This window comes from Apostichopus japonicus, chromosome 19 (assembly GCF_037975245.1).
Source record: "Apostichopus japonicus isolate 1M-3 chromosome 19, ASM3797524v1, whole genome shotgun sequence".
In the NCBI taxonomy this organism is placed as follows: Eukaryota; Metazoa; Echinodermata; class Holothuroidea; order Aspidochirotida; family Stichopodidae; genus Apostichopus; species Apostichopus japonicus.
In genome coordinates, this window is record NC_092579.1 from 11,290,797 (window position 1) to 11,315,439 (window position 24,643).

At 37.2% G+C, this 24,643-nt stretch overlaps 1 long non-coding RNA gene and 2 pseudogenes across 1 annotated transcript in view; 2 read left to right on the top strand and 1 right to left on the bottom strand.

Moving 5' to 3' along the window:
* The window catches only part of LOC139959498 (steroid 17-alpha-hydroxylase/17,20 lyase-like), a 17,817-nt pseudogene extending 5,064 nt beyond the window's left edge, over positions 1–12,753 (bottom strand).
* On the top strand, positions 12,740–19,976 carry LOC139959506 (uncharacterized; annotated as a pseudogene).
* Positions 19,977–20,869: 893 nt separating this feature from the next.
* Positions 20,870–24,643, top strand: part of LOC139959507 (uncharacterized) — a 52,206-nt gene continuing 48,432 nt past the window's right edge. The window contains exon 1 of the long non-coding RNA XR_011790147.1: positions 20,870–24,514. This is a non-coding gene — a long non-coding RNA (uncharacterized lncRNA). The remainder of the gene's footprint in view (positions 24,515–24,643) is intronic.

A 24,643-nucleotide genomic window follows, 5' to 3' on the forward strand; every position in this document is an offset into this window, starting at 1 on the left:
TCAGGGCAGAAGGTTATATTGACAATTAAACAACCAGCTAACTGGCTTTTTATTTTGTATTGTGAAACAAAAACATCAAAGCAACCAAAAATAGACAATAATTCCAAACGCACACTTGAAGAGTACACTGTTCTTGTCACAAGAGTGGCATTTGCTTCAAGCCACGTGAAATAAGATAGAATCTTGGTGCTGAAATATACGTAACTACTTGCTTTTTCCATTACAAAAAATCCACTGATAAATAGTAGACACAAATGAAGACAAAAGTCATGCCAGAAAGGCAGTGTTTTATAGTAATTCTGGTAAATTTTCTTACCAATCAATAATAAAATCCAATGACACTGTAGCTCCTTTAGCTACACTAGACAAGTTTCGTTTTCAAATGATAAAAGAAAGGAGCCAACATTTTGTCAACGTTGATGATGAAACATTTAAAAAACAGTGTGAACCTGAAGATAGTAACTTGCCAAATGATCGTTGATTTGATGACAAAAAATTGGAATTTGTCAATATTGGTTTGGGGTTAGTTGGAATGATGGGGTTGGTGCTAGCTGTCAATCCACCAATTGTGAAACCTGCTTTACAAGTCCTGTGCGATACTACCACCATCAGTTCACAATATGGCTTTAATTAAATGACAGATTTAAGGTTTTAGCACGGCTGCAGCTAACTTATAACAATTGGTTCAACCAAAATATCTGCATTAATGATTGTAGGCGGTATAAATTAAACCATGTGGTTTAAATGATAACATATATGGTTGAAATCCTTACAGTCGGTTTACATGATCAAAATCTGGTATAAATTTTCACAGCTAGTTTAAGGTCACAAATCTGGTTTAAACTATCAGAGCTACTTTTAAGCATCATACTGTATGTGATTGACTTGACCATCTCTAAATATTTTAAGTGCCTCACGTGGATTAAATTTTTGGGGTTCGTCCCAGAGTGTTTCATCAAAGTGCATGGAGTAAAGGTTGACAAGCACCCATGTATCCTTTGGGATGAGATATCCACCTGTACCAAAAATAAAATATAAAGAACTGTAATAAATATATAAATAAAGGGAAAGCATTCATCAACATTAGACATCAAGTTTTCATACAGAATGAAGTAAATATGGTTGAGGATTATGAAGCATTATTTTCTATTTATTATGAGAATTATCATTACAAACAATTTACTACTAACTTTCAAGGACTCAACTAAACCTCTTCCCTTGTGTAGTTCTAGGCACCCTCTGGAACCATCAGAAAATAACATATCGGGAGTTTCTCTTCTCAAGAACAGGCCTCAAATCATCATTTACACATTAGTAATAACTATCTGTTGAATAAATCAATTACTTAGTCAATTACTCAAACAGTCAATCACTGAACCAATAGGTCAATCACTCCATCAATCAGCCAATTAAGCACTTTGTCAAACAATAAGTCAATCACTTAAGTAATCGATCCATCAATATATCAACCAATCAATCAATCACTAAATCAGTCAGTTAATCATGCCATCATACAATCAATTAAGCCATCATTAAAACGTTAATCCATCAACCTATGAATCAATCCATGTTTCAATCACTGCACTGGTCAATCAATCAAATAATGAATGACTCAAGCAATTAGTCCATCACTCCATCAACCAATCACTCACTCAAGCCATCGATCAATCTTTCAATCAATTGATACATCAATCAATCCATCAACCTATCAATCAATCCATCATTCAATCACTGCATGGGTCAAACAATCAAATAATGAATGACTCAAGCAATAAGTCAATCACTACATCAACCAATCAAGCAATCATTCACTCAGGACATCAAACAATCTGTCAATCAATTGATACATCAATCAATCAATCCATCAACCAATCAATCAATCCATCATTCAATCACTGCATGGGTCAAACAATCAAATAATGAATAACTCAAGCAATTAGTCAATCACTCCATCAACCAATTACACAATCATCCACTAAGGCCATCCAACAATCTGTCACTCAATTGATACATCAATCAATCAATCCACCAACCTATGAATCAATCCATGATTCAATCACTGCATGGGTCAAATAATCAAATAATGAATGACTCAAGCAATTAGTCAATCACTCCATCAACCAATTAAACAATCATTCACTGAAGCCATCAATCAATTGATACATCAAACAATCAGTCCATCAACCTATGAATCAAACCATGATTCAATCACTGCATGGGTCAAACATTCAAATAATGAATGACTCAAGCAATTAGTTAATCACTCGATCAACCAATCACTCACTCAAGCCATCAATCAATCTGTCAATCAATAGACACATCAATCCATCAAACAACCAATCAATCAGACCAATCCATTAATCAAATACTTGGATAACCAATGCCTTAATCTGAGAAAAGCTATGACTGCACTTAATACATGAACATTTACAAAAGAAATGCAGCTCCATACCTATCTCCACATCTGTTGAGGTAGCATGAGGTACAGACAGAAAGTACTAAGGAGCTGTACCTCATAACTTCATACAATGCAGCCACAGTGTATGGAAGACTATCACGGTCACTGATCCCTGGAAGTCTACCCCTGCCCACAACTCTGTCAACTTCTTCTGCAACTTTCTCTTGAACTTCTGGGAACTCTATCAGTGTTCCGATGCTCCAATGCATAGTGAGGATGGTAGTGTCTGAACCAGCTGAAACATTGGCAATGAAAAATTATATGTGAGAGGAAAAAAAGGACTGAGCAAAAGGAAAAAATGCACAATAGAACACCACATATGGTATACTGCAACTGCGTGTCAAATATTATACACCTGAAGTATGTATCATGTAAGTAGAGTGACTGCACTCACATGCATGTAAGTATAGTGACTGCACTCACATGCATGTAAGTATGGTGACTGCACTCACATATAGAACACCACATATGGTAGTGAGTAATAATCACTGAGGATAGCGACCCCGTGTATTCATCCAATATAAGCACCGCCCCAAGAGACACTTATATATGGATATTCATACGCGTATTCAAACGACAATAATGGATATTCATACGCCACTTTTTTGCAACTTGCGCATTTTCATCATCATCACAAGTTTTCAGTACATGATCGTATATGTTTTGATGTACATCTTACGTTTTTAGTACATCATCCTATATGTTTTGATGTACATCTTAGTTTTTAAGTACATCATCCTATATGTTTTGATGTACATCTTAGTTTTTTAGTACATCATCGTATATGTTTAGTACATGGTCGGAAGTTTTCAGTACATGATCGTATAAAATTTGATCATCATTAACATGATCATATGTTGTGGTCCTTTTCGCATTCCATATCAAGCTACCAGTATGCAATCAGTCTGCACACTTCCCAAACTAAAGAAATTTTTGCTTCATCAACAGGCAACCAAAAGACAGTGTATTGATGATAGAAAAGATATATGGTTCAATGTGTGGTGGTTTAATTGTTGAAAGATATGTGTGGTGGTTCGATTTGTCGCAGGATAAGTGTTGTGGCTGAATGTCTTATTGGGCAATGTCATTAATGTAGGCCATTGCTCAAACAAATCGCATCCAACCTTGCATATCTCTGTACTATGAGCAAGAGGGTCAATGCATGAGTCTGGTTAATTACCGCTAAATATGTCTGCCACTGTCTGTCTGATGTGTGTCTCTGTTACCATGCTGATGTCATCCGTTCCTTCGTTGATAATCTCTTGACGAGCATGGAATAACATCTCCACCAAATCCTTTGGTTCACCTGACAAAAGATATGAAAATATAAATAAAAATCAAATAAAACTGTTAGCAAACTGCTTATCCACTAGAGAGCCTGTGTAACAGAATGTGTAAAAGTAAGTTGGCCTGACGTTACGATCCTAGCAGGATCTTCTTCAGTGGCTGAATGACAAGTAACAGTAACGGAAGGGACAAAACACATGCACAAAATACAGACAGGTTAATGAGCACGGTGAACACAATTGTGTTCACTGTGCTCATAAACCTCCTGCTAGGATTGAAACGTCAGGCCAACTTAATTTTATACAAAAGAATATGAGTAAGAGAAGAATTTGTTCAACCGCCTTTCATTAGCCACTAGTGGAATTCTGCTGTCCATTCATTTATTTCATAAGTTTGTGTACTTTTAACATAAAGGAATTAACTTTATCTAGCTGAATTGACAGCTTTAATAGATCGAAAAGTTAAGACAAGTCTGACAAACTAACATTTCATCCACATTGAAGGTACGTACAGAATGTGGTAGCACTAGACCAATCTACTTCAGCTTTAACTACAAAATCTGTCAAGAATGAAGTTAATGACATTGGTGTTTATGGAGACCAAAAGAGCTAAGTAGTGACCCTGTAGATATCCCTTTATCTGGCTTATTTTTGTAAATTTTTAGTTAAACCAAAACGGTGAAAACAAAAAGTTGCTAAACACATTGGAGTCAAATTTGACAAAGTAAAAATAATACACAATGTGATATTTTCACCATCAAATCGCAGTTTTAACAAACATTTTTCTCTTTAAGAAGTATTAACATTATTCACCACATGAAAATGTGTTTCAAAGTATATGACTAGGATCTGCTGGTGGAACTCCAATGCACTAAAGCTGTTTCTGAGAAAATGTTAACTATGATCAGCATAAATGTTTTATGGACACAAACAATGATATTGCAGACCACACAGTTGTTGCATATTCTGGCTTATTCCTTCATTGTAGGCCATTCTAGTACAACTAAAAATGGCAACTACAGGTAGGGCGCTTTCATTTGTAAGAAAGAGCTTGCCACAAAAAAAGTTTAAAAAAAGCATTTTCTGGAAACTAAGTAATTGACCTTACTCTCTCATTTCTTCAAAATAATTTATGTAAAACTAAACAATAAATGATACACAAATGTAATATTTTTCAGTTTTTAATATGTATACCTCCTTTATATTGCTCACGATGTTCCTGTAACTCATTGTCAATCAAGTTGAAGAAATCCTTTATGAGTTTCTTGGCTTTTCTCTGACCAGATGTGGGAATGTGTTTGAGGGCTGGTATGTAATCTGCGACGAGACCGTTCCCAAGGAGCTCTGCTCCATCTGTAGCCATCTTCATCCAGTTTTTAATTTCTGGTCCCTCAATATCATACCTGAAGATATATAGAGCACCAAAAGGCAATCAATTACTAAGTTCAGTAATACTCTCATAACCTCTACATTAGTTTCTCACTTCATACTAGTTTTACCAACGTGGTGGTTCACTCAAAGCAACGGCGACTACACAAAACGAACAAAGAATGGTCGTAGCCATTTGCAGGGAAATTGCATCATGAATCTGATTAAATAGCTTAATATATTCTAAAGTCTTCTTTTAAATACACATTGTTTGTGGATTGTTTTTACAGCTTTCTGCATTCAAGTAAATGGTAATAGAAATTAAATAAACACATTACAGGATCTACACTGGATTACGTCTGGATTAATGTCGGTTGTTTCCAAAGAATATAAATTGCTTTAATAGTGAGTATAAATAAGATTCTGATATTAAAGTACATTTATGTATAATATTTGCTTTTTATCAAGTAATCCGTAATTGTTGTTGTAATGTAATCTGCCTTCCAGAGATTTTCATTTAGTTCAGTTCCTGTCCTGTAAAATCACTTTAAATGGCCGAGATATCTATGAATGAAAGAGGAACAAAATCAAACTTACTGTTTGCCAAAGCACAAGGTGGCGATAATGTTGTATACTGTTGAAGCAAGTAGCTGTCTTGGCTTAAAGTACTCGGAACCTTTTGAATCCAGCAATTCCGTCAGCCCTGGGAGGACAGAGTATACCAACTTCTCAAAGCGAGCATTGCTTCCAGTTGCCAAGGTCCTATATCAAATAATCGTTCCAAAAAGGAACTGAGAATTAGTGAACAAACAAATACAAAATATAACAGAACTGTTAGCAGACTGCATTATCCACTAAAGAGCCTGTGTAAGAGAATGTGTAAATGTAACACAGTCTGATGTTTCCATCCTAGCAGGATCTTCTATAGAGGCCTTTGAAGAAGATCCTGCTAGGATCGAAACATCAGGCCTTCTTACTTTTACACAACTTAGAAATACAGTAGAGTTTTTAAAGCATAATCATGAAAAATTGAATACAGACTTTTGCCAAATGTAAGTAAAAAAGATCACTTAAATTTGCTGTTCACGGCCCAGTACAAGCCAATGAAGGGTTCTACACAACCGATGGTATTATAGCTTTTCATCCATGGGTGGCTTTCAGCTTTCCACTAACATGTTTATCGACTATCACAGGCAGACACAACCGATCTCCCTAAATGACACAATGCATTTAGGCTGGTGTGTTCTCTAGCTGCCCTCTGTATTTTTGAATTTCAAATAGTTGATTTGCAAAAATACTTAATATTTTTGCCTCTAATAATAATAATACACAGTTCTTATAAAGCGCAAATACACACTTAAGTCTCAGTGCGCTGATAATTATTAACCCCTGGTCATTGGTAACTTGTCACACCCACACACCAAAGTGTGCACAATTCAATCAATCTCTCCTGGGGCACCACAGTGCACCACAACCACGTGTCCCCCGGGGGACTTCCCATAGGGTGCAGCCACAAACCGGCGCACGCAACTATATTTACAAGTTACCTCGCAGGTCCCCATTTATACACCTCGGTGAAGAGAGGCAATGGAGATAAAGCGCCTTGCCCAAGGACACAACGCAATGATCTGGCCAGGGCTCGAACCTGTAATCCTTAGATCACAAGTCCACTGCCTGAACCACTTGACCACAACGCCCTAGTCAAGCAACCTGTAAGATATCAGAAAAGAAACACCTTATTTTATTTATCTAGTGAACAGGTGGAACACTTGAGAAAATGTATACAAGTATGCAAGAGACTTTGCCATCAATGCCTTTTGGAAGTTAATTTGAGGCACTGTGCCTTTTAATTTTACTCATGTGTGTTATCAATGCCCCCTTCCCATCCCTTAGTACTACACCAACAATGGCAACTCTGCTATGCCTGTTGCAGAATTAAGCCTAGCAAATTTAACAATCAGCAAATGTAGTTTGTACCATCTATAGCCAAACTTGACATGTATGAAACGTGCTGTGGTTGACAAGGTGTAAAGCATTGTTCGGCAAAGCTAGAACCTCCTACTGTAGCTGGTTTGAAATCAGAGCAAATTCAAAAAGTAAAGTAAACATCATCTTAAGTGTCTGCAATGGATTAAAACCTGAAATGCAAATACCATCGTTCTATTGAGTGTATACATGTGATGAAATACTTGTTAATGAGAATTAAGAGTGACCTCATTTTAGTGCTCTTCTCTCTGTAGCCTGCTGTTTTCTGCAACGTGGCAATACTTATCACTGAGTTTTTGGCTATTTTCTCACAATGATGGAGCAATTATAAAAGGACAATAAAACAATGATCCTAAAACAATGATCTGTCATTATGTATATTTTTCAGGAATGTTAAATTTAACACATTAAGAAATGTACTCTATGTACTGTTAATTTAAGACAAACAATTATGTATACATATGTGTATGTTTATATATATATATATATATATATATATATATATATATATATATATATGTATGTATATATATATATATATATATATATATATATATATATATATATATATATATATATATAAATATTGCACTGTTGTATCGCCTGATGAGTGGATCTGTCCACAAAACTCTGAGTAGCAAAGCAAAAAATTGCTAGACTAGAATATACTATAGTATTGAATCAGTCCCAGTACGATGCTGGTACTTTGGAGGGTAGACTGAGGAGTAAGGGCACAGTGTTCAATGGCTACCAGTTCATTCTAGGCACAGTAGAACAAGAGTGCTAAGGTTGTGGGGAGATTGGTAAGCAAGGAGTGAAGTATATACTCAGTCCCAGTGAACACAATTACATGACCACACATATCATACATGAATGATATTACACAACTGTCAATGTCGATACATGCTAACATAACAAAACTAAATCGATTAAGTTGCACATTAAACCTAGGAGGAAGTGAACGGGAAACCCGGTACAGGAAACGTAGAGAGGAAATTGTGCGGGAACAGTAACTAGAATTACCGTAAAATACAGTAAATGACGAGTTTAACTTCTGGCAGACAAATATAATACTTGCTGTTTTATAAGGGAATCACAGAAAACTGGCTGGGAGATTTTAGATTATTGAAAAGCCCACAAGCTTGTCAATCAAATTCACTTGTTGAAATCACGTTCTAGACATAAATTTCTCTGCATTTTTCCATTGTAAAAAATTTTCCACTCAAGGTTTCGGTTCAGGCGAATAATTTTATGTTATAATTATAATATATATATAGAAAAGCTGAATTTGTTTTGAAATCCCATCCCACTTGAGCACTGCTTTCTGGGTTGTATTGAATAACTGGTAACTTGTAATCCCTGGCTACATGGTATGCAAGGTACTGTAGCTTCTGACTGGTGCCGCCAGCCCAAAAAATGGATATACATTGCAGAGAATAATTTATCCAGTATCCCATAGATATCACAAAATGCTACATGTATGGAAAGTGGTCAAGTTGCTGCACAAGTGGAAAGATGTTTGAGCATTTTTTTTTAGCATATTATTTTACATGCCAAACTTCAGAACCTTCAAAATGTTAAACACTAAATTATTCCTCGTATAAAGGGATCACCAACAACTCAGTGTTGGATAGCTCAGTTGATGGAGCACTGGGTTTGTAACCCAGAGGTCACTGGATTTGCATCCTGTCCTATAGCCATGAAAAAGCTCAGGACGTATGTGTAGTGCTAAAAGGTTACCAGTTCATTCTAGGCACGGTAGAATGAGAGTGCTACGCTTTTGTGGACACAGGTGAGCAAGGAGGGAAGTAGATATCTTGGAATGCTCTTTGCCATCGCTTATCATTTATTTACAAGAATCCAGTTAGCATTTGGTACTCACTGTACAAGTACAAATGATGTGCAATACACATCAGCCTCTAACCCGTCCCGACCCACTCCACATTAAACAGGTAGGCCCTTGCTCACCTCCTTGTTTAACAAATCTTGTTAAACACCTACTAAGAGCATAAGTAGGGACTTGGTGGAGGTAAGGGTTAACCCTAAGTGGAGGTCAGGGGTCACACTAATTCTCCTAATTTGCATATCCTGATTACAAAACAGTACTGCAGGGGCAGGAAGCTATCATCTGTTCAATCTTCCGACAGTATTTGATCATTATTCATTATTCAATATCATTATTTTACCAATCATAAATAATCCATGTACTTACAGTACTTAAAGTTAAGTATATGAAAACGTAATGAGAAGGAATATCCAGAACGGTGAAAAAACTTCCAGCCTCCACCGGGATTCGAACCCGGCCTCCCGCTTTGTACGCGGACACCCTAACCAACTAGGCCATGGACGCTGATTGTATGTCCAGAGGTTCGAAACCGGTAGGAAGGTCGTAATTTCACTGTAGGCATTTGAAACCTGTATTTTTGGTGACATATTTTGCCTTACTCTAGAGATCAAACATGATGCTAACCAACTCGAAAATCATTTGTAATTTTCCTTAAGCCGGATCTCGAAAGAGATACCTGAACAGACTTTATGTTAATGGAATGGAGGTAAACGACAAAGGCAAATGAATATGTGTATATATATATATATATATATATATATATATATATATATATATATATATATATATATATATATAAAGCAAACCTGAATGCAGAATGGGCTAGTTTCCTGTGAAGTTTCCACGCTGGGGAGTACTGACCAAACACAATGTCCTTCCCTCCGTTTGTGAAAAGATCAACTAAAGGGTAGCATGAAAAGAAATCATGATATCATTAGTGTAGTAGTTACAAGAAGATGTAACTTTAAAATGAAAATATGTAACATTTGAAAAAAAAAAAAATGAAACTAAAATATTGTCGCTGATTGATGCCTTTATACCGATAAAAAGAGAAATGATAATTAAAAAAATCAAAAAACAAGATGAGAGAAAGAGTTATGAAGAAGAATAAAACAAGATATTTTATGTTAAATATCTTGGATATCAGATATGAAAAATGGAAAAATGATCTAAGGTTCAAGTGATTAATTGGTTTAACTGCCATCTAATTCGACACTTTACAGTACAAAAGCTACAACTTTTAAATGATAACTCTTAATAATAAACACTCAAAACCAAACCTAACTACTTAACTGGTGGAAAGAATTTGCACTTTGAGCACTGCAGATTGTTGACGAGGATCATGAAGGGTAAACTGTACTGAAAATTGACTGAAATTAACCCCACAGCACATGACACATGTGTGTACTTTGATATTGCCTGGCATGAAGTGAAAATAAAGAGTATAACAGACGATAAGAGTGGATCCACATTCAAACCATGTACAAAATCTCAGAGAAAAACAACTGAATATCTTACTTTTTACACAGTCATGCTTCACCCTAACAAAGTATATTTATAGGGGGCACATAGTGTCATTGACATTTAGACAAAAAAGCCAAAAGTTTGAAGGTGGTTTAAAATATGCTATATAATGTTAGTTTAATGGTCACAAAAATTTAACCTGTATTATTACAATGCTATCAGTATATGCCTGGCAGTTGGGAAATGACAATTTCTAAGATATTCATTCACTGTATATATGCATCCTGAGCCCCCCCCCCTCCCCCTCGCACCTCCTTCCCCCTGAGTTTGTGATTTGGAGCTTTTATGGCTGAATGGATGATCACTATGACTATGGATAGTACTGTATATACCCATGACATACTTGTGTAGCTTGTGGGTCGATTAGCAAACTCTACACCCTTCTTCAGGAGGGCCTCTTTTATGATAGATGCACCATTGAGAACAATGGTCCATCGTTGTCCTATCCTTAGGGAAAAGATGTTTCCATACTTTTCTGCATATTCCAGACAGACCATGTGTGGTGCTTTCTTTCCAGCAAATTCTGAAATGTTAACAATTGAGAGAAGTTTAAGAAATGATTTCAACAATCCAAATATACAAGGAAAAAGAATTTTGCAACACTCTCCTCGACAAATCAATTGTTACATAAGTTATAAAGTAACTTCCTCTACAACTCAAACCAATTCATTTTTTACCTTGTCCCTCTCCCTTCCCTCCCCTCCCCATTTATCCTTCTTTCCTGGTCAAACCAGGGAATAATCTAGTGTAAATTTCCACAGCAGTTCATGAACACTATGAACTTGGTCTCTTATAAAGAACTATGATTCTGTACGTACAAAAACTGCACTTTTATTGCAAATTTGCCCTTTTTGTATAGCATTTTGCATTCCAATTAACTGGATCAATAATTCACTGCAAAGGAGAATTAAAATGTTTTACCTAGCAGGTTTCCTATTAGTGGCCATCCCTTTGGTCCAGGAGGGAAAGATTTGTTTGGCTTCTGCTGACTCCAAATCCATAGTCCTACTAGACCTGTTGTCACGGTTACCAGAACTAGGGATGTGGAATTAGCCACAACTGCACTGGACTCTAACAGCATCTTGATATATATTTTAAACTTGTGTCTGTGAAGATTGAAAGAGGTCAATTTACCATTCTAAACTTTAACATGACGGTTAGAACTGTGTTTGATTAACATCAAAATTATGGAGGTATTAATTTTTGATCTTTTGCTTGCTCCTCAGAGTCTTCCTTTACATGGCTCTTTCTAAAATAGTTTTGATTTGTTTGAAGCACTATAGATACATGTGAGAAGTGATCCATTGCAAGATTAACAGAGCTGCTTTGTGAAAAGGGCTTACTACAGTAAATTGACTGCGAGGGTCGAGTTATAAGTTATGATCAGCCTAAACTGCAGCTATTTAACAATGCTAATAAGCAGCCACATGTGCATGTGGGAGATGCCGAACGGCATTGTATTGTCACTTAATTCACATTGAGTGGCGCTCCAATTTACAGGTTTACAGTACCTCATTTGGGATATTTTTTCCACAGTTGAGATATTGGAGGTAAAATCAAACTTAAAGGGTGTGAAGACTCACGCAAAATGAAACGTCTAATGCCAGTAATCTGACCTAGTTTCGAATGAGGTGTAACAGGAGTGTTAGACAACACCATCGATCTAATACACACACAGCTGGCTACCATCCGTATTTTGACACTAGTGTACAGTCAGTACAGTGCTTCAGTCAATACCCACAGTACAGTGCACAAACAATACAGCAATGGACATCTCAGGTCCAGCTAAAGATAAAAAGATATCACGTTTCATTACTATCTGCATTTTGAAGCGACAAGAGAAAAACTTCATTTGCAAGCAATGGAAAACTAACTTTTTCACAAGACAGCACACGGTTGGGGCGAGTCTTCAATGCCTTTAAGATAGATCGGTCATGAGCTGCTATATATGGAGAGACCATTACATGAACAAAAGTAAATAAATCTGGTATAGGCCTATGCAACTTAAAACCTTTTTATGCATTCAATCTCAATGGCCTAAAGTATCAATTTGTTATACTAATTGTGAAGTAAATAATCACAAGTCCATGAAGATGTACATGTACTTTATCACCAAACCTTTGCTTCATTAATTACAGATCAAGGATAGAATATTGAAACCAAAATATCACATTTCTGTTTACAAGGCAGTCCAATACATTATAATCAAACCCATGCGAAGGCAGCTGTTTAAGGTCTATCGCTGATCGCTGTCAAGAAAAACCGCAATGCATGATGGGAAGGCAAAGGGGGCAAGAACGCCACGCTATGTATTGTCAAAAGTTTGCCAAGTTTGTTTACAAGTGCAATGGTCGCGGGGTGTTTAAAGAGCAAACTATTGTACTATTGTTTTGTCGAAATAAACTAATTTCAATGGGTGGTGGCGATCGCTATTCCGTGTATGGTTGTGATAATGATCGGAGGTATCCAGAAAGGTGAGAAATTTCTTCAAAAAATAGAAATTTGGGGTAATTTACGGCCATGGGAAAGCTAGGTTACCATAGTGTGAAACCCTATGGAGGGTTATTGGTGTGGCTTCACATGTGCGAATTGATCGATGTGGGATGGGGTCATAATAGTAAATACAGTTTAAAGATAATGAAAACTTGGAAGCAATTTATTTTCAACAGAGTCAATGTACATACATAAAACGCAGTAACAATTAAAAATACATGAAAAAACAAAAGAAGAAGGAAATGATAGAATTTAAAATACTTGGTCCTAAATGATAAGTTTGGTTTACTATGAGTATTCTTTTTTAACAGAGCTAAGGTTATATAGAGATGCTTACAGCGGTTTGATAATCCATTGGCTGGGGAAATGAGAAGAAAATGTTATATAAAATTATAGCTCATCGGCGTATGAGATGGGGTCCAAAAATTTGAAATTTTTTGGGAGACAGCAGCCAATATTTTGGGGCTAAAGTTTTGCTTTGTTAATTTTTTAATTTGAAAATGTTTTAGAAACTTTACAAATAGACCTTTCATTTTTTTTCCATACAGGATGAAAATTATGCCCAATGCTGTCAATGGAATAAAATTCCACAAGTGCAAGAATCCCAAATATTACAGAATTTGGACTCGGATTATCAAACGAGAGAGCTACAGTATACTGTGACAGCTAACACAAAAGTTTGCAGCAATCATTTTAAGTTGGCCAACCATCATCCAACATTATATCTCACTGGTTATGATGAGACACCAAAGCCAGAGAGACGTGAGCTTAAACGAAGTTCAGAAACACCTATGAAGCAAACACCAAAGAGGCAGCGTAAAACATTAAGCGTACCAGGATTTGTTGACATTGGGGTACAAGTGGACCCTGTAGAATTGTTGACAGAATCACTCCGCATATCCACTGGAGATCATGATTATTCGTGTCAGAATTGTGATTGTTCTTGCAGTTAAGTTACCTGTACTATGTGTTCAAAGAAAAAGGAAGCAGACCTCGAACATCAGCTTACCCAAATGGAGTATGAACGTTTAGAGGTAGAGGCAAGGGAAGACGTTACTGAACTTGAAGAAAATTTGCTGCAACATAAGCGTTTTTCTATTCAACATATAGCACATTCCAATGAGTTGGTAAAAATGTACACTGGCATACCAACGTTGCAAGTTTTTCAATGGCTTGCAGATCAAATTCGACCACATGCTCAGAATCTGCAGTACTTCCACGGCAAGCAGTCAATGAACAATGAAAGTCTTACCAAATTAAGAATGTGACTAAGCCTGGAAAGAAGAGAATCTTGTCGATTGACGATGAATTGTTTATGACTTTGATTAAGCTTCGTCTTAATTTAAGAGAGGATGACATCGCATTCTGATTTAAGCTTGCTCAGAGCACAGTGTCTCAGATTTTGTCAACATGGATCAGGCTTGGGGTAATCGTAACCGATTACATTTTTTGAGGTAATCGTAATCGTAATCGATTACTTTTGTGAAAATTACAAAGTAATCGTAATCGATTACAAGGGCAAAGTAATCGTAATCGTATTACATTTATGATTACAGTGAAATTTGAATGAGAAGGGCAAAATTAGTAGAAATGATTAAAACTAATTCTTACTATTGGCTTTTAATGTGACCAAAGAAGTGTTCCTGCTTCTAGAATTCTCTAGCACAATAAACATAAATTACTGGGGATTTGATTGCCATATTCAAGGATTTTTTATCACCTGAATTATTCTGTTAAAAAAAAATCACTGCAAATTAAGTATTTTGGTGGATCAGAATTTGCTTTACCAGAGTTGACCACTTTTTGATGAAAATAATTTACTTTTACTTTGGCCTTCCATGTCCCATGTACTGTGGAATGCCCCATTTCAAAGCTGTTTAGTTTTATTTTGGTGTTATAATGTAAAAGAGTTTTTAGTTTTGCTGCTATGCAGAAATTATTAGTTTACAAAATATAGTGTTGCATGAAAATCTTCATTTGTTTTACTTTAGTATTTGTCTGTTTACTCTTTGTCTGTTTAAACTGTATTTTTTACTGGACTTATGGGTTACACATCTTAAACGTGTTAAGGCATAAATGTGTAATGCCTGGTAGGAATTGTAGATATACTTCCACAATTTTGTCCGTATATACTGTAAATGCCCTTCCTTTGCCCTATTTCATTGCCCTATTTCCCGGCAGAGAGTTATATTAAACAGATATGCAGAGGATTGTGCAAGTAACCACAATGTAATTATGATTGTAATCGCGATTACATTACAATGTAATCGTAATCGATTACTTCAACTTTAGGCTGTAATCGTAATCGTAATCATACATTCTCAAGTAATCGTAATCGATTACATTCAGATGTAATCGCCCCAAGCCTGACATGGATACCTTTTCTAGCAAGGGAGCTTGAAGGATTTATTTCCTGGCCTACCCAAGAAGAAACCTATCGATACAACCCACAGTCCTTTCACAAATATCATGGATGTGTTCGATGTATAATTGACTGCATAGATATACAAATAGACCGACCATCGCTTGCAGCTTCCAACAACCAGGTGTACAGTCAATATAAATCCTGCCCAACCCTGAAGTGTTTGGTTGGAATTACACCAGGAGGAGCAATTTCTTTTGTTTCTAAACCAGTTGGTGGTTCAACATCAGACAAAAAGATTGTCAAAATGACAAACCTTGTAGACAAATTTGAGAAAGGGGATATCTGCATGGCTGATAGGGTATTTAACACACAAGAACTATTCCTGCATAAACAAGTAACTGGTTATTCCCCCTTTTACACGAACAACAGCTTCTACAAAACAATTCACTTTCCCTTTAACATCCTAATGACACTTTTCACATTTTTTTTCTTCATGCCTGCATGTAAAATTTTAACTTTAATATTGAAAAGAACCACTTAAACTGTTATAATATAAAAATAGAATAAAGTTATCAGTTTTGTTTCCTTGAACTATGACGGTTTATCTCTTGCGCTTTCATTGTTGTTTGTTGCATTTTCTACATTTCCAGGTGGATTTCCGCTTAGTTAGAAAAGGTTCCAGGCCGGTAAGTCCAACGCATGAATAGTGATGCCACGTTTGACATTTATCACATCCAATACTTTGCTTGTCATGATCCATTGGGTTGCCTTCACAGTACTCACCACCATTGCTGAATATTTAACACGAGGAACTATGAAATGTCAATGTTTATGTCGCAGTGTCTTAAGCAACATTTATATAACACAATGCAATCGTTGATAAAAAATAAAAAGATGAATTCGACATGGTTCTGGCTGATTTCCATGTTGCTGATATTCACGATACTTCTCCTACTAGAAAGGATGTGAAAAGTGTTAAAAAATAATTGGTTACATGGCTGTTGAGTTGGGATTGGGACGGTGTTTGGGCCTAGAAATATAAGCACTGAGACCTTATAGGCCATCAGCTGAAGGTCGAAATTCGCTTGTTTCGTTCCAGCAACTGCGGGTCTAAAATTTCTCTACAGCATTGAATAAATAAATTAACTAAGATTAATGATCCAAAAGTTCTCCATGTACTTTCCTGCAGTTTTTTGCAATTCCGCTCGAAAGATCGAACTATATTTTTTATTGCGTATGTTAAGAAACCTGCTGTTTTACGTTCAAAAGTTGTGCGCCAGTGAAATATCTGTACCATGTGATATGAATTGTCCAATGAGCCATGAGTTCTGTGTGCAATCTTTGTAGAAAACAACAAACATGGCGGCTCCCACGGGCGCTAGTCAGTCTCCGACACACGGAAATATACAGTGCTCAGTGCACATTGAATCTGTAAAATTTGAAGCAGTCAGGGCACTGACGAATAAACGATGGACTAAAGTTACTTCCTGCGCTAAAGATTGGCTTAATCTCAGCGGCGGAGACAGTGATATCGCCGTACTACTGATTACTCCATGGCCTACTACGATCAAGCGTGTGTTCAACAGCATAGTATGATGGGGTTCCACGATAAGTGTTACAGGCGGTTCATTGATAGCAAGCACATTGCTGCAAGAAAACTGACAGTTCCAGAGGAGACCCCATATGATTTTAAACGAAGAATTGACGGAAAAGATCGAGGAAACCAAGCAGAAGCTCTGGTGTATTGCCTGTTCAATTTATTATATGTGGGAAAAGGTACCACTCTCTATGTTGAAGAAACTAGATACAATTCTTGACAAGGAAGACATACAGATCTTGAAAGGTAAAGTACTCTCTTCAATGTGTGGTTCATTGAGTGTTCAGGGGTGGATCTAGGACTTTTGGAATATGGGGGTCCTCCCCCAAGGAAAATTAAAAAATTCTCTAAACGCTTTGAGATGCAATATCAGGTTAATCTTTCCATTGAAATTATTAAAGTAATTTGCAACATATTTCTAGCTGAATTGTAATTATATTGGTACCCCATCATAAAATGTGAGACTCAAAAATATCCAATTTCATGGTACAAGGTGTTCTGTTCATCTCCTCCTCAGAGCAGAGTTTACCACCAACAAAAGATGCTCTGATCCAGCATGTTAAGCGCTGCACCAACCAGGCTGCTATTCACAGTTGGGCATTGCAGCAAAGGATTGATGCACTCTCACCAGAGGGACATGGATGGAAACTTGAAAATGATGACCTTATAATCACTTGGATGACGAAGCCACCTGACCCAGATGTTTTGCTTCAGTGTGTCAGCAGTAGCTGTAGAGTCGGCAAATGTCCTTAAGGAAGATGTTCCTGAATGAATGCACAACTACCGTGTACAGACCTATGTAAATATAGAAATTGCAGCAACTTCCAAGAAGATGTTGAGATTGTTGATGCAGGGGAAGATGATTTGGAGGATGAACTGTGATGGTGTTAAATCTTGATATCTTAGTCTGAAATTTTAATCAAGTTTGAAGTTTGTGAAGAGGGTTAACTTTTTCAAAGTCATGTTGTCATTATTTTGTTCCCCAGAGTTTAAAGGAACCAGAAAACATGATCTTATTCATATATTCATTTTAGTTATTAGTAGTTTTACGTAGATTACCCTACCTACCAGACACCTTATGATAAATATCCACATTTTCTTCAAATCACACTTTTTTTGCTGAGAGGGGAGGGGGAGGAGGGTGTTATGGGCATGCTTTACCTCTTGCATATTCACAACTACATTTACTGATGACGATGACGCAAATACCGCGTCCTGAAACCAGTCAGAGGTTTATATACTGTTGTTGGGGAACCATCGCCCCTGACCCTGTTCCAATATCACGGTTCTTTATTGTTTTGCCGTAACATTTCGTTACCTGTTTTATTCATATTGTTAACACGTTTTGTGCATCTGTTCAAGGTTTGACTGAAGGATATTCAAGTCTTTAGTGACTTTTATTTCATCTAATTATCTTCACCTCTACTACGGAATGGACTTTCCTTTTTCCATACCATATCTGACTTCCATGCAGTGAATTGAAGTGGATCCTGTTATAACTAGTACAACTGTCCTTGGATGAACTTTTAATCACTTATTAATTCCTCGTCGCGCCTTTTGATGAAGAACCTGTATCTTGAATCATTGCAAATTCCCAGCTCTACTACACCATTGAGTGTATCGACCCAGTCTTAATAGATACATTATTTCTTTCTATCTGGGGCTTAAGTTAACTGTCTTCGTTATTCACTTATTTGTACCATTCACCTTTATTATTCATATTATTTGTAGAATATAGAACTAGTATTATTCAAAATACCATTCGAAACCTTGTCGATCTTTTCTTTTATACGTTAACTCCCTTGGAAACACTTTTTGCAGGAATACGAATTATAAACATGTCGTTTCTGTAACATGGAGAAAGTACCTAGTTTTGCAGAAGACTGTAGAAAGAGTACTAAGGTAACGGATATATACCGACTAACTTTATTTCACATCTACGATATGCCATGATGTCTTAGTGTGCCAACTTGATTTATACAAAAGAAATAACTCACTGGTCTTGGGGCATTGGCACATCTCACTGTAACTAGGGATTTAGCTACATGTATGTAAAGTAGAGGGGGAGGGGGTCACATGTGTAAAACAGTTTGGATGGGGAGTGTAACAATTATGGAGAGGAACTTTTCATTATATGTGTATATTTACGCATACATGCACAGACGAAATTCATTCATAACATAGGGGGAAAATCTAAAAATATTTGATTTATTACAAAGCATTATATCTGAGTTTATTAAAAGTGGTATATTTTTATAATTAAAACCCTTACTGTAAGTTATAATGTGCAAAAATTGTATTTCATATTTCAAAGTTGAAAATGTGATTTTTTACCACTTTGGCAAAAATGGAGGGGGGGGGGGGGGGAGGGCACAACTTGTAATGCCTGAAAACAACCCTCACTGACCCTTAGACCAGAATCCTCTTCCACCATTCTTGTAACCCTGACCCAATTATTATACAAACAAAATATATCAGTCGTAATTAAACATATAAGAAAAGAGTGGTATGTATGCACCACTGTACCAAATCTAACGTTAGCACATGTGTTCCTAATACATAGCATCATAGCACGTAATGTCTACATAACATACCCAATTTCAAGGGTGCGTTACAAAAATACTGCAGGAAATTTTTTGGAGAACTTTTGATATAATGTTTGTGATGCATTAAACTACCCAAAAATGCATTAAAAGTCTAGACCCGGTGTTGCTGGAACGAAACTGATTTTACAGCCACATTTTGAGCTTCAGCTGATGGCCTATTACACCAGTAACAAAAATTACAAAATTTACCATCCGAATACACAAATATTATAACCAAATTATCAGTTATTTTGGTTAAAAATTAACATCTAAAAGTAGATGGGGTTCAAAATCACTTTTTTATATTTATAATATGTTAGACATATGAGGAAACATGGGGGTAAATAGGCCAACCAGAGGAAGCTACTACTAGGACCTAGGCCTATATAGTCTAATGTAACATATTTCTATTTTTTAACATATTTGTTCATTATAATTATTATTTTTATTACACCATCATGTTTATTAGCTCACCAGTTCTAATGTAACTTTCGATATGGGCCCTTAATTGTTGTATCAGGTAAACTGACTGGGGATGCTTCCCAACCAATTGTTAGAGATTCTGGTCGAGGTAACCGTACCATACCACCGTCAAGTATATACAAGCTTCCTTTCTTTGGAATTCTCGATGTCATTCTCAGCGTCCTTGTCTGAAGGTTTCGCGATTAATCCAAGTTTTTCCGCCCAGTATGCTTTTTCAGCAAGTTCCTGGTGCCTTTCAACACCTACAACAACACCTCTGATCCTCAAAAAATGCTTTAAATCGTCATTTTTCATATCAAGAAACCTTTGTATTTTAGTAGCGTTCATAGTTGTTGACAATTATCTCTAAGGTGACGCTACGTGTATACCGATCGCGAACACGGAAGTGGTTTTTGCTCCCTTTGGTATATCCCAGCATGCCTCAGTGAAGTGCGCCGCCTATTGAAATTTGCCAATCAACGATATACCTTATTGACCATTTCGTGCATAACCGTATCTTGGCTACTGTATAGTGGAAACAGTATATGTCAGATGAATAGCTCTGTCACTGTTCACACATGTCACTGACTGTATCAACTACTTTTGCTGTGATCAGTTTCTACTCAAATCTGACAGATGCTGTACCACACTCACAATGTTTGTAGGCTACGGATGTGGCCTTAAGACTTTATTGTTGTTTCTTTTTTAATTGATAACGTGCCACAGTTAGATGTACTAATGCTGTAACGAAATCAGCCTATTCTAATGAGTAGTAATAGGCCTGGTGCAGAACTTTGTTTGGCACACTTCATCCCGTTGAAAGATATATATAGTTTGGCTAACTTGAACTTGACCAGGGTAAAGCAACGTTAGGCCTATCATTTCTACACTAGTCTTACCTCGGCAGGCCTACGACGTTGCTGGTTTGATGATTCTCAAACTCACTTTGGTCTGATGGTTAGCACAAACCTCAACTTCTCAAGAGACGCAAGCAGATCTTACACACAAAGGGATTATAAGCTAGGCAGAAAAGCCAATATAGTAAGCCCACAATAAGTAACTAGTTGTGACCTTAGAAACTTTCTTTCTATTCTCGATCCTATCAGCTATCTATTGCGTAATTCTATCTTATATTATAATTTGTGCATCGCCGAAGGTGGCATCCACCTATTAAAGTCTATATCAATCCGCCCAAAGTGTCCTCCTATTTCACGAAAAGTGCCAAAAAGCAGCAGGAGGACATATTTTGTGATATCTTATCAATCAAGATATGACTTGCATGGTGTAGAGCATGAATGGATATACCTGTGGTGTAAAAATTTAGTCAATTGAGGCATTTTTAGACCCCGTTAAGACCTCCCAGAAGCAGCGTACAAAAATTGTTTACTACTGAGCAAGAGGTTTGTTTACAAGTTACGAAAACGCCATGAATGGCCAACTTGTCAGTTATCCAGTGATGGGAAGCGTTTATGTTAGTGAAAACTTGTATCTAGACATCGAACCTGCACTCAAGGCAGTTCGTGCGTGGTGCAGCCAGAGGCTGCACAGAACACGCTAAGCAAAATGCTATCCCCAAACATACAGTATTTGCATCCTGCCCATTACACGTGCAGGGGTCCCTGGTATTGCATATTCCCTTCACATAACTGGTCATATTTGTCCAAAATTTAAAGTTGGTCAGCATGGGACAAACTAAAACGAATGACAATTGACTTTGTACAGGGTTAATTAGGCCTATCATTCGCGCATGAGAGCGAATGACAACGAAGGACGGTGGTGAGAAGAGATAATATGATGAATGATGAATGCCAGGGTGCGACCGCCCACTTGCCCTGGTGGGGGGGGGGGGGGGTAATTAAGACAAAAGCAATAATTTTTTTTAAAGCAACAATTTTTTTCTCAATTCCCCTAAGTTCACGGGGTAAAATCCCACAGGGCAAGTCAAAACACCGGTCACAGTCGCAAAATGTCTACTCGGATTTTTGCGATTTTAACCCAGATTTTCCGATTTTTGGGGGAAGATTTCTGCCAGGGGGCCGCCACCCTTGCCTCATTCCCTACGCCACTGATACAGAGTATATATGTACCCTAATTTTACCGCGGTAAACTATGGTAAATGTGTGGTAAATAGGGTAAATGTGTGGTAAAATTGTGGTAAAATCAACCGCGGTAAATTTACCGCAGTTTTACCATGATATTACCACTAAAACCCATTAAATTACCACAAATTTACCCCGGTTTAACCGGGGTAAAAGTGTGGTATATTACCGCGGTAAATTTGTGGTAAATTTTTTCCTGGGTAGCTCCATAAATGGCGCAAATTTTCTCCTTTTCCAGTCCCTATAATTGCTAGAAGTTTTCAAAAAATACTTCTCTGGAGGTCTTTACTCTCCAAATTGTTCTCAGACATTTTCAAGGAACACCCAAGATGACTAAATGACCCAGTGATGAAAATTTCCTCGCAGGTTGTAATGAAACTAAAAATATGATAAACTGTGACCACGGTCACATTTTTTGCAAAAAAGGTTGTAATGAAAACAGTTTAACAATATTGACCAAAGGTGACCATATTTTGAATATCTAGCATATTTGGGGCCAATATAGCATACCTTTAAGGGGGCTGAGGCTGGATCAAGTTGTTTGATGTTTGGGCTCATTCTCTATTTGCATGATATTTCTTAAAAATAAGTATCTACAGGATATACGTTGTTAACTCTACAGCTACAGGCCTAAAAGTACGTGTGACACATATAGGCTAGCCTACTGCATGACTTTTGAGATAAAAATCGAAATACCAAGTTAGAAAGTCGGAATTAATGAAAAGTCCAAATTACGACAGTACGTCAATTTCATTTTTTCTTGCAATGCCCTTACTGAGTTACATGCAATACTGGAGAGGTCCTGTCAGCTACTTTGTATTCTATCCTGTACGTACAGACATGCAACCAGGCGCGTAGCCAAGGGGGGGGGGGCGAAGGGGGCAGCCGCCCCCCTTGAGCAAATTTTTAATTTTTTTTTAATGTTTTTATGATATCGCTAGTATTTTCAAAAGAAAAAATGCTAAGATGCAACTTAAATGGCCTGGGAAATGCCATTTCCTGCAATCTGGGAGGCATTTTCAGCCAAAATTTTCTTGTACGCTTCGCGACAACCATAGTGGCGCTACGCTTAGATAGTTTGCAATGCCGAATCTACAGTTTCGCCCCTCCCTTGGCAAATTCCTGGCTACGCGCCTGCATGTAACAAACATCCACAACAACTAGTGGATTACAAGACTTAGTGTTCATGTACGGACATATTATTTATCCATGTTTAAATAATTTAATACTTTGTTTGCATATCTGTAAAGAATATATAGCGAGAATAAAAAGTAGCTGACTAGGACCTCTCCAGTCCTGTAACTCAGCAAGGGCATTGCAAGAAAAATTAATTTCCACAAAATTAATTCTGTAAAATAGTGCAAAGTTAATATTTGACCAGGACCGGTTGAGTCTTAAAACATATTTTTAATGGTTGAATTAAATAAAATTCATCTCAAAATGACTTACTAGAGAAGTCCTTGCACCTTTATCTAAAATAAGCAGGGGCGTAGCGAGCGGGGGGGGGTGGGTGTGGGGGGTGTCACAACCCCCAATAATTTGGTCGCTGTCGGCAAATTTTGGGTCTGTCGGCAAAAGGAGAAAAGGTGAAGAGAGCGGAAGGGGAAGAAAGAAGGAAAGCTGAATAGAAAAAGGAGAACGGGAGCTTCTTCCGTGCCAAATTTGACTTAAAATATGCACCAGATTGCATCTAAGGACGTTCAAACTAATTTTTCCAAAGGGGAGGGGTAGACCCCCTACCCTTAGACCCCTCCCCCATTTCAGTCACCACTTCCAGATTCGTCGGCAAATCAAATTTGACTTAAAATATGCACCAGATTGCATCTAAGGACGTTTCAAAACTAAAAAATTGCCAAAGGGGAGGGGGACACCCCTCCCCCATTTCAGTCACCACTTCCAGATCCGTCGGCAAATCAAATTTGACTTAAAATATACATCAGATTGCATCTAAGGGCATTTCAAAACTAAAAATTAGACCCCTCCCCCATTTCAGTCACCACTTCCAGATCCGTCGACAAATCAAATTTGACTTAAAATATACATCAGATTGCATCTAAGGGCGTTTCAAAACTAAAAATTAGACCCCTCCCCCATTTCAGTCACCACTTCCAGATCCGTCGACAAATCAAATTTGACTTAAAATATACACCAGATTGCATCTAAGGACGTTTCAAAACTAAAAATTTTCCAAAGGGGAGGGGGACACCCCCTCCCCTTACACCCCTCCCCCATTTCAGTCACCACTTCCAGATCCGTCGGCAAATCAAATTCTCCACACCCCCCCCCCCCCCAACAACAACAAAATTCGCTACGCCCCTGAAAATAAGCATAAAAAACTCTTGTTTAAGAACTATTTATTGCACACCGTTAGTTTAATATAAACATCCTTATTCATTACTTTAATTTAGCAAATGCCTTGATAGCAATTATAACAAACGATGATAGGTTCATTTCGTTTTTTGCGAGAGAGTATTCTCGAGCTTAGATGTGGCTCTGAGCTCTGGAGGGGGACAGAATTCCACGCCGTTTCGTTTATCTGTACATTATGTAACAATGTCGAATTTACTGAATCCT